This window comes from Nicotiana attenuata, unplaced genomic scaffold (genome assembly GCF_001879085.1).
Source record: "Nicotiana attenuata strain UT unplaced genomic scaffold, NIATTr2, whole genome shotgun sequence".
NCBI classification, from domain to species: Eukaryota; Viridiplantae; Streptophyta; class Magnoliopsida; order Solanales; family Solanaceae; genus Nicotiana; species Nicotiana attenuata.
The window spans coordinates 3,873-12,868 of NW_017677639.1; the positions used below are offsets into that span (position 1 = coordinate 3,873).

General features: G+C 36.8%; 1 long non-coding RNA gene across 1 annotated transcript; it reads right to left on the reverse strand.

The window, feature by feature from the left end:
- Positions 1–455: 455 nt before the first annotated feature.
- On the reverse strand, positions 456–5,599 carry LOC109221451. Its single transcript, XR_002067265.1, has 3 exons — positions 5,517–5,599; positions 1,112–1,247; positions 456–596 (listed from the first exon to the last, which is right to left on the reverse strand). It is a non-coding gene; the product is annotated as an uncharacterized LOC109221451 (long non-coding RNA).
- Between the last annotated feature and the right edge of the window lie 3,397 nt (positions 5,600–8,996).

Sequence of the window (8,996 nt, forward strand, 5' to 3'; positions counted from 1 at the left end):
CTTGACAGTCACTTTAAACAGGACTTTTTTGTCAAGAATATCATACAACTCCACTGGATAAGAACACTCATCAACAACAGCAGAAGCCTAAGACCGAATTAGTGTTAGAAATGGCAAAACACAAAGAATTACCTTTCTTACCTTTTATTGGTAAAATATAGTAACAATTAAAATAAATAAAATATACCTCAATTGAAATTTCATTTAACTCATTAGCAGACTTCCCAATGAGACTTGTTGCTTCACGATCCAAAAGCAACAAAGATATAAAGCCAGTGTGATCCATCACTTGCACTCGAAGCTTGTACCTGAAAGAGACGTTTAAAATAAGAAATTGAAACTTTAGTTTCATTTAATAGTTTATTGTAAAATTGGTCCTTATTTTTGTAACTTGCAACTTTAGTTCTATTTCACAGTAAATAGTGAAGCTTATCAAACCTATGAGTGATAGAACTATCAAGGCGATCACATTTCTTGCAGTGAAATTTACTTCCAATTTTGTCAACCTTCTTCGAGCATCTCTTGCACCCCAAATATGACCATTCTTTTTCAAGTAGAAGATTCACTACAGTCGCAACAATCCAAATATGTCCTTCCTGAAAAGAAGTCAAGTTGTAGCAAATTTGATTGTTGTAATCTATATATAAATGCCAAGAGCATAAGCTGTGAAAATTCCATTTATGTCCCAAAACCAAAAATATAAGTAACCAAGCATAGATATTAAACAGAGAGGAAAGAAATTGCAACCACATCACTACTAACTTTGAGTTCCACTGCACCAACAGCTGGTGCTTGGGCTCTAAGTCTTAAGGGGAAGATTTCAGATGTTATTACCCAACAAAAGATAAGAAAGTGTGAATTTTCGTGCCCTGCTGCTTGCTGAAGTTCTTTACGTTAACATGCCCTGCTGCTTGCTGAATTTCTGCTGACTTTCTTCTTTCTATTAGTGAAGTTTCAGATTGTGAAATGCTCATAAACTTACGTAACAGGTATTCTAAAAAACATATATGTGCATATTTAGGAAAACAAATAGTATTTTTAGACCTAACAGTGATATACATACACAACATAACATTAGTTAAATACTAAAGGAGTTTAATACATTAGTCACCTCCATGCAGTCGACCAATTAGCTAATAGTTTTAACTTCTACAGTTCCAGTAGCCAACTCGTCAGAAACAGAATAACTACGCTGAGAAGGTATTTGACTGATCCTGGCAGAGTTAGCTTCATTCACACTTGCCATTCTGTATTTTACGCAAGCTTGTATTAGTTTTAACCATAAACAGTTGTTTGTGTAGTATCCACTGTGAGCACGTGATTTTTGCCTCGCTTGAATTATTCCTATAGAATTCTTAAAATTAGGACTTTTTTTGATTATTTGAATTTTAGGGAATTAATTGCATGATTTTTGTGCTTGTTTGCATTTTGTGTGCATTTTTAGTTGGCATAATTCATAAAATAGTACATTTGCATTTAGGACACAATTTTATATTTTTTTAGTTCTATTAGTTTATTAACATTACAAAAAATGAAAGAAAATAACAAAAAAATGGTTCCTTTTGTATTCTTACTTTTAATTTTCAAATTTGTCTTAGGTTTAGTTGAAATTAGGAGTTAGTTAATTCTTGAAAATTAAGTAGTTTAGTTTTAGAATTAAATCAGGTCTTTTTATTTTTTATTTTGTATTTAACAAAAATCAAAAAAAAGGAGAAAAATAGACTGGCCGGCATTGGGCCAGTGATTAAATAATTCACCAGCCCAATCTCAAAACCTCTTCACAAACCCACAGTCCAAGCCCAAAATACCATATACCCGGTCCTGCCCCCTCCCCCCCCCCCCTTTTAGCAAAACGACGTAGTTTGGTTTAAATCTAATCTCAGTCGTTGGTTCTTTTGATCTAACGATTGAGAACTGCCTAGGTTTTTTAATATATATATGTCGGATTACCCCTCCCCCCCCCCCAAGGTCGTCTCTCCCACTCTCTAAAACTGAAGCATAATGCTGCCCTCCTCCGCCGCCGGAAATCGCCTCACGGCGGCGGCCGGCCTCCATTTCCGACCAAAATTACACCCCTTGTTCCTTTCCTTCTCCTCTTTCCGAATCTACACTCCATGTCCCTCGAATCTCCACCAATTCCTTCGAATCTTGAATAAAAGATCCTGACCCAAAACCCTAACTCATCAAATGGCCTCCAAATTTACACCAAGGCCTCATCTCTTCCTCCTCATCACGATCCCTTCATTGTCCCACTCAAATCCCACTGGAAGTCCTCAAAATTTCAAAACCCTAGCCGCCGCCTTTGTTCTCTGGTGGCGGCATCGCCTCCAAACCCAACTAAACCTACACCCTAGACTCACCTTAACCCCCCTCTTCCCAAACCCTAAGCCGGATTCCTTCAAGGCTAGTTGAAATTAGTCGAATCCTAAATCAAGGGTTTGAGTCCAAGTCTGAGTCGAAGACTCGAAGGTTATCAGTATTCAAATGGTTCCAAAAAAGATATTATGTGTTTGTTTTGGCAAAGAACAAACATATAATATTATTTTTTGGGGCCAAATTCAAAGTCAATTCAGCTAGGGTTAAATCAGTAAGTTTTTCCTTCTTATTTGATTATTTTTTTTTTCGTTTGTTGATTCTGTTTTGTGTTATTTTTAGTTTAATTTTTGTTTTGTTGTGATTTTTCTGTTAGTCAATACAGTGTTTAGTTCCTGTTCTTTGATTTTCACTTTTAATGATTAGTTAGTTTAACTTTTTCTGTTTATCTTTCCAGTGTTCTTAGAATTAATGTCGATTCATTTTGATTCACATTTTTGTAACTTCTACGTTAGTTTCAATTTTTATGTGTTAGTTAATTGTAATTCATTGTTCTTAACCTTAGGATATTAGTGTCCATTAGGTTTAAAGTCTAGTTTTGATTAATTAGGCTGATTAGTTTAATTGTTAGGATTTCTAAGAGTTGTTTGGATATAGCTGAAAATTTCCAGCATTGGTGAGTAATTAACCATGGTCATTTGACCAAGCCTAAGAGGACTAGGGTTAGTAAGTATAGAGTAGTAACTTTAGACTTAGTTCACGGGTAATTTGGACACTTCAAAGAGAAAGAATCTTGTAGTAACAGATTAGGAACACCCTAGACTCTTCTAGAATATGGCTTTAGTGTAAATTTCAGTAGTTTAGTGCAGTGACTTGAGAAACAAGTCAAAACTTTAGAACTAATGAGCAATTTCTGGAAATAAAAAGGGGGAAAATGAGTAAAAATTTCCAGAACCTTCTGCCCCTATTCTTGCCTATAAAAGGGAGGCCTAGTGCCTTGATAAACAAGTTTGGAACATCTGAAAAATTCTCAAAATTTACACACCTGAGAATTCCCCAAACTTTTGAACACCTAAAAAATTCCCCCAAAAATAGTCTCTGCAATTTCAGCTTATCTGAAATTTGAATTCAAAATTCAAAGCTCTTTTAGATCTCAGTGCATCTCAATAGAAAGAAAAATACAAAACCAAAAAAAAATACAAAAGAATAAAAATCCAAAATACTGTTCCATTCGAACTCTTTTAGGAGTTTAAGTTTGAATTTCAGTTGTAGATCAAGTTTTCGGCTTAACAGAAGGTTTAAAATGGTTTGAGTGTCTTCTAGATCCCATCTGGTTCAAGTTCGAGGAATTCTGGTTGATTTCGAGTGTATTTTGGTCCAATCTCATCTGATTTTGTTCGTTTGCTGGTGTTTACTCTTCTACAAACTGTTTCTGGGTTGCTGTGGTATTTTCTGGGAATTATATTTGATTCTGCTGCCTTGGTTGTGAGCTGCTGCCTGCCATTGTCTGAGCTGACTGCCTATTTCTTCATTTTTATTCCAATTTTCAGGTACACAGCTATAACTTTGATAAGTGTGTGCTGAAACATGAAGAATGAATCTATACGATAACTGAAGCATGAGATTTGATTTAATTCAGTTCCTGATTTGTGTACTCAAGCATTTAATTCAATGATGCAATTTAGACCTTTGCTTGTTGTTGTACTAATTGGACTGTATAATTATTACTTTTTGGATTCGTATTATGAGTTGAACGTCAGATTTATTTTTCAGTAGTTATAAAAAACAGGTTTAAAATGGTTTTGTGTTTCAGTAGCTAACTTCAGTATTCCAGTTCTTCAAATCCAAAAATAATTGGGCTGTTTTGAATCTAGGCAGTTAACCTGTTCGTGTATAGGTTCACATTCATGACTATTGTTGTTAAATTCAATCCATGTTTCTGGTTTGATTTTCACATGTAGTATCATTGGCCTGCTCATTTTAGATATCCAGGTCTTCACTTCATCAGCATATAAATAAATGAATGTGTAAGAGGTTTGAAATTCTGAAATCCATGTGCAGCATGATCGACCTAGAAGTTAAGCTATGTAAAATTTGTTAGAGTTGCCAATCTCAACTATGTTCTGAATTGACTAATACAAGGATCGGAAGTAAAATCAGTGTTAAGTGTAAAAGTGACCTGTATAATTGGAGGTATAATACAGTGTAAAACTGTGCAGAATCAATTAGTCTACGTGCTGTTGGGCCAATTACAAGCCCGCACGTTGGGGGCCATGACCAAAACATTGAAACACACATTTGGGCCTCCCAGCTCGTTTGAATAAATCCAAGTGCTGGGTATATTAAGTGCTATTTTCTTCCCATTGGCTCCTTTTTGTACCGATATTGAGGCATGGATTATAATTAGCTAATTAATTAGGGCCTTTTCTTTTATTATTAAAAACAAATTGAATAGAAAATCGTAGTTGCTTTAGGTTTGCCCTTTTAAAATAATAAAACAAGATGAGCCTCGCCAAACACAACGCATAAATTGCGGGGCCTTCTCTAAATGTCTATTAAAATACTTAGAATTCGGGACGGGCCGTTTAGCGAATTTCACGGCCCTCCTCAAAGATAATAACGCGTTAGTCGCTTTAGGCCCGGCATTTAATAGTATCGCTTTCTTAAACTCGGGTGCACATTTATGTTACCCAAATCCAAATCCCAACGAAGTAGAAATGTGTCAAAATCCACGGGTGCATTTATGTGACGTGGTTCGAGACGTGTTTTCACGATGTTGTAATTCTCTTTAAAAATAATAATAAAAGCGGTTTAAAGTTAAAAGCACATAGGTTAAAACATGTATTAAAATCAGATTTTTAGCCAATTGTAATAATTTAAGCGACCATGCTAGAACCACGGGATCCGGGGGTGCCTAACACCTTCCCTCGGGTCAACAGAATTCCTTATTCAGAATTTCTGGTTCGCAGACTCCAATTGGGAAATCGAAATTTTTCCTCGATTTGGGATTCAAATTAAACCGGTGACTTGGGACACCAAAAGCCAACCCTATCCCAAGTGGCGACTCTAAAAATAAATAAATAATCCCATTTCGAATAATATCACTTTAAATGGAAAAACTCCCTTATACATTACCCTTCGGGATAGGTGTGTAAAAAAGGAGGTGTGACATCCACATAAACTTAATTTATGAAATAACTAACCTGGACTTAAAATCAATAGCTTGAGGAAGATCCGGGTTAATCCAGAGCTTTGAGGCATGCCAAGTATTACGCACAGAATATTTACCTATCTATATATTTAGTTTCTGAACAAAAAAATAAACATAAAAAAATTATCCCATGTCATCAAGACAATAGAAATACCTTGAAATTTGTGAGCTTTTATCAACTGCATAACAATTATGACCGGCTGAAGGGGTGATCCCTGTAAATGTTGCAAGATTTGATCAACGAATTCTCCCCAAAATGTTGCCGAGATATTATTCCTCCTGTGTAATTTATATAACAACTTAATAAGACAACGATAAGTAATCATGTTAATATATAAAAACTTAATCAGACAACGATAAATAATCAGGTAAAAATATATAACAAAGTAAATTCAAAGACGCAATCTTACTCATGATCTTCAAGTTCCACATTCATATAATTGCCGGTTTTATCACCTTGGTTATGGGATTCTACCTCACCATAACTTACAACCTCTCCAATGACATATATAATAATTTTAAAAAATAATCATGAGAAAGTTGATAAGACATTAAAATAAAAGAACTGCGAATTGAATACTTACCGAAGAGTTCACTTTCTTCAACATCAATTTTGTTTATCAAATACTCATAAGGTTTTAAGTCGAAGATAGTCATACCAAAAAGATGATCATTTGCTTCCTGTACAATCGTCTTATGAGTAAATGTCAACTTCAATTTATGCCGAGTGTATTTAAGTTTTGTATAATTTGGTCCAACCACAAAGTTCTTCATAACGTACAAACCCAATTCTTTTATCTTTGGTTTGAACATACGTATAAGTGACCGACCAACAGTCGCATGAATACGATCTCCCTAGAATCAAAAAATTCATATTAATATAGAGTCAAGCAAATAATCAATCGTAAAGTTTTGTAGTCAAATTTTTATGAAAAAATAAGCGCAACTAAAAAAGAATGGACCTTTTCATCTTGAATAATTAATTCAAGGGAGACGGTGTTGTCTGGTTTGTCGCGGTCTGGAACGTACCACAATCTCACTATTCGTACCTTCAAATTCCAATTCATCTCGTTACTCGATATATTGCAAATATAGTCAAATGCCATCATATTTCTTCTTCAAGAAAACTTTATAAGAGGATTCTGGATTGTCTTTCACATGGCGTCTGTCACGACCCGGATTTCCCACCATCAGAGTCGTGATGGCGCCTACTCGTGGTAGCTAGGCAAGCCAACTAAATTACCTTTCCATCACTAGCAATTATCTTTAACAGTTTATAACATCAATATAGAACATAAGTCTAATAAGAACAATAGCGGAAGTCTGTCTTAAAAATGGTGAATTTAAAACGCGGAATAGTCAAAAACAACCTCTACCCAAGATTTGGTGCCACATTACTCACGAACCACTAAGAATAAACTAAATACAAAGGTCTGAAAGAAACATAACAGTTGTCTGTCTCGAAACAAGGAGGCAACAGTCTAAAAGAAAACAATGAGAAGAGACGCCGGGCCTGCGGACGCCTGCAAGGCTACCTCAGTCTCGTGAATATGAATCGCCTGCTTCCGAACTACTGCTGCTGCTGTTCCTCAAAACCTGGACCTGTGCAAAAATGCACAGAAGTGTAGCATTAGCACAACCGACCCCATGTGCTGGTAAGTGTCTAGCCTAACCCCGGCGAAGTAGTGACGAGGCTAGACTGGACACCACATAAACCTGTGCAGTTATAGGTATACAGCGGAAATCGAATACAAAGCGATTACCAACATGGGAGGGGAAACATGCTATGGGGAGTTACAATAATAACAATAATCCAGAGTAACAACTAAAGTAACTTAGGTTCACAGTGAACAAGGAATCAATACTCAAATGTAAACACATAGCCTCAATAATTGTTGCGGCGTGCAACCCGCTCCATAATTACCATTGTTGCGGCGTGCAACCCGCTCCACAATATCATTGTTGCGGCGTGCAACCCGACCCATATCACTTATCATATATCATTGTTGCGGCGCGCAACCCGATCCTCATATATTATTGTTGCGGCGCGCAACCCGATCCTCAACATCATTGTTGCGGCGCGCAACCCGATCCTCAATATCATTTAACAGTCTGACTTCCCAAACAACAGTCACAATCAAGGGGCATAAAATAAGCAAATATTTGACAACCATCCCGGCAAGGGAAAGAGTCCAACTAGTTCAACCAAACGTCCCGACAAGGGAATAATCAACAACGCTTTCTCTTTCTTACTTTCCTTATCTTATAATTCACTTTACTATTTTGAGCCAACGCTCCAAAGAATCAAGTCATTTCGTATACTTTCAATATTCGTATCACAATTCGAGCCGATGCTCCCAGGAATCAAGTGATCATATTACCGTTCACAAGTTATTCACAACATATAGAAATCCTCCAATAAACCCGGAGTTCACAACCAAGTCACGATAATTACATTATAAAGACTCACGGTCATGCTAGACACCAATGTATAGATACTCGTCACCATGCCTATACATCGTACTCGATCACATAGCAATTAGCAACAAGACTCAACTCCTATTCCCTCAAGCTAGGGTTAAACCAAACACTTACCTCAAAGCCTTGAAATCCACTTAATCCTCAACTATTGCTTTACCTCGCGGTTCCACCTCCAATTCGCTCGAATCTAATCACAAATTGCTCAATTACTTTAGCAAACACTATATGGATTAGTTTGAATGCATAAAAACGATTTTCCCAAAGTTTTACTCAAAATTTCCCAAAACGCCCCCGGGCCCCCGTGGTCAAAACTCGAGGTTCGAACCAAAATCTGGTTACCCATTCCCCCACGAGTTTAAATATATAAATTATTTTGAAATCGGACCTCAATTCGAGGTCCAACTTCCCAATTTATAGAAAACCTAGGTTCTACCCAAAAACCCCAATTTCACCCATGAAAATCCTTGATTTCAAGTGGAAAACATGTTTAATGATGTTAAAAGTTGAAAGAATTGAGTAAAAATCAACTTACAAATGATTTGGGATGAAGTTTGCTCTTGAAAAATCGCCTATGGTGTTTGGGTTTTGAAAGAATGGTGAAAAGTGGTGAAAATTCGACTAAGTATAAAATTTGCTGGGCCTCGGATGTGGGAATTGCGAACTAGGGTTCGCAATTGCGAACCCGGGTCTGCTACTTTGGGAAATGCGAAGCTGAGGATCGCATTTGCGAAACTTTACCAAATGGCTAGTCTTCGCATTTGCGAGAAAATGATCGCATTTGCGATTGGCCACCCCTCGCATTTGCGAGCCAAGCCATCGCATTTGCGACAGTGCCCGGAAATCCCCTGGTTCGCATTTGCGAACAAATGGATCGCATTTGCGATCCCATGCAAAAATCCCCAGCTTCGCAATTGCGATTCAGTGTTCGCATTTGCGAACTCGCAATTGCGAGTCTCATCTTCGCATTTGCGAAAATCACAAAAGCCAGCAT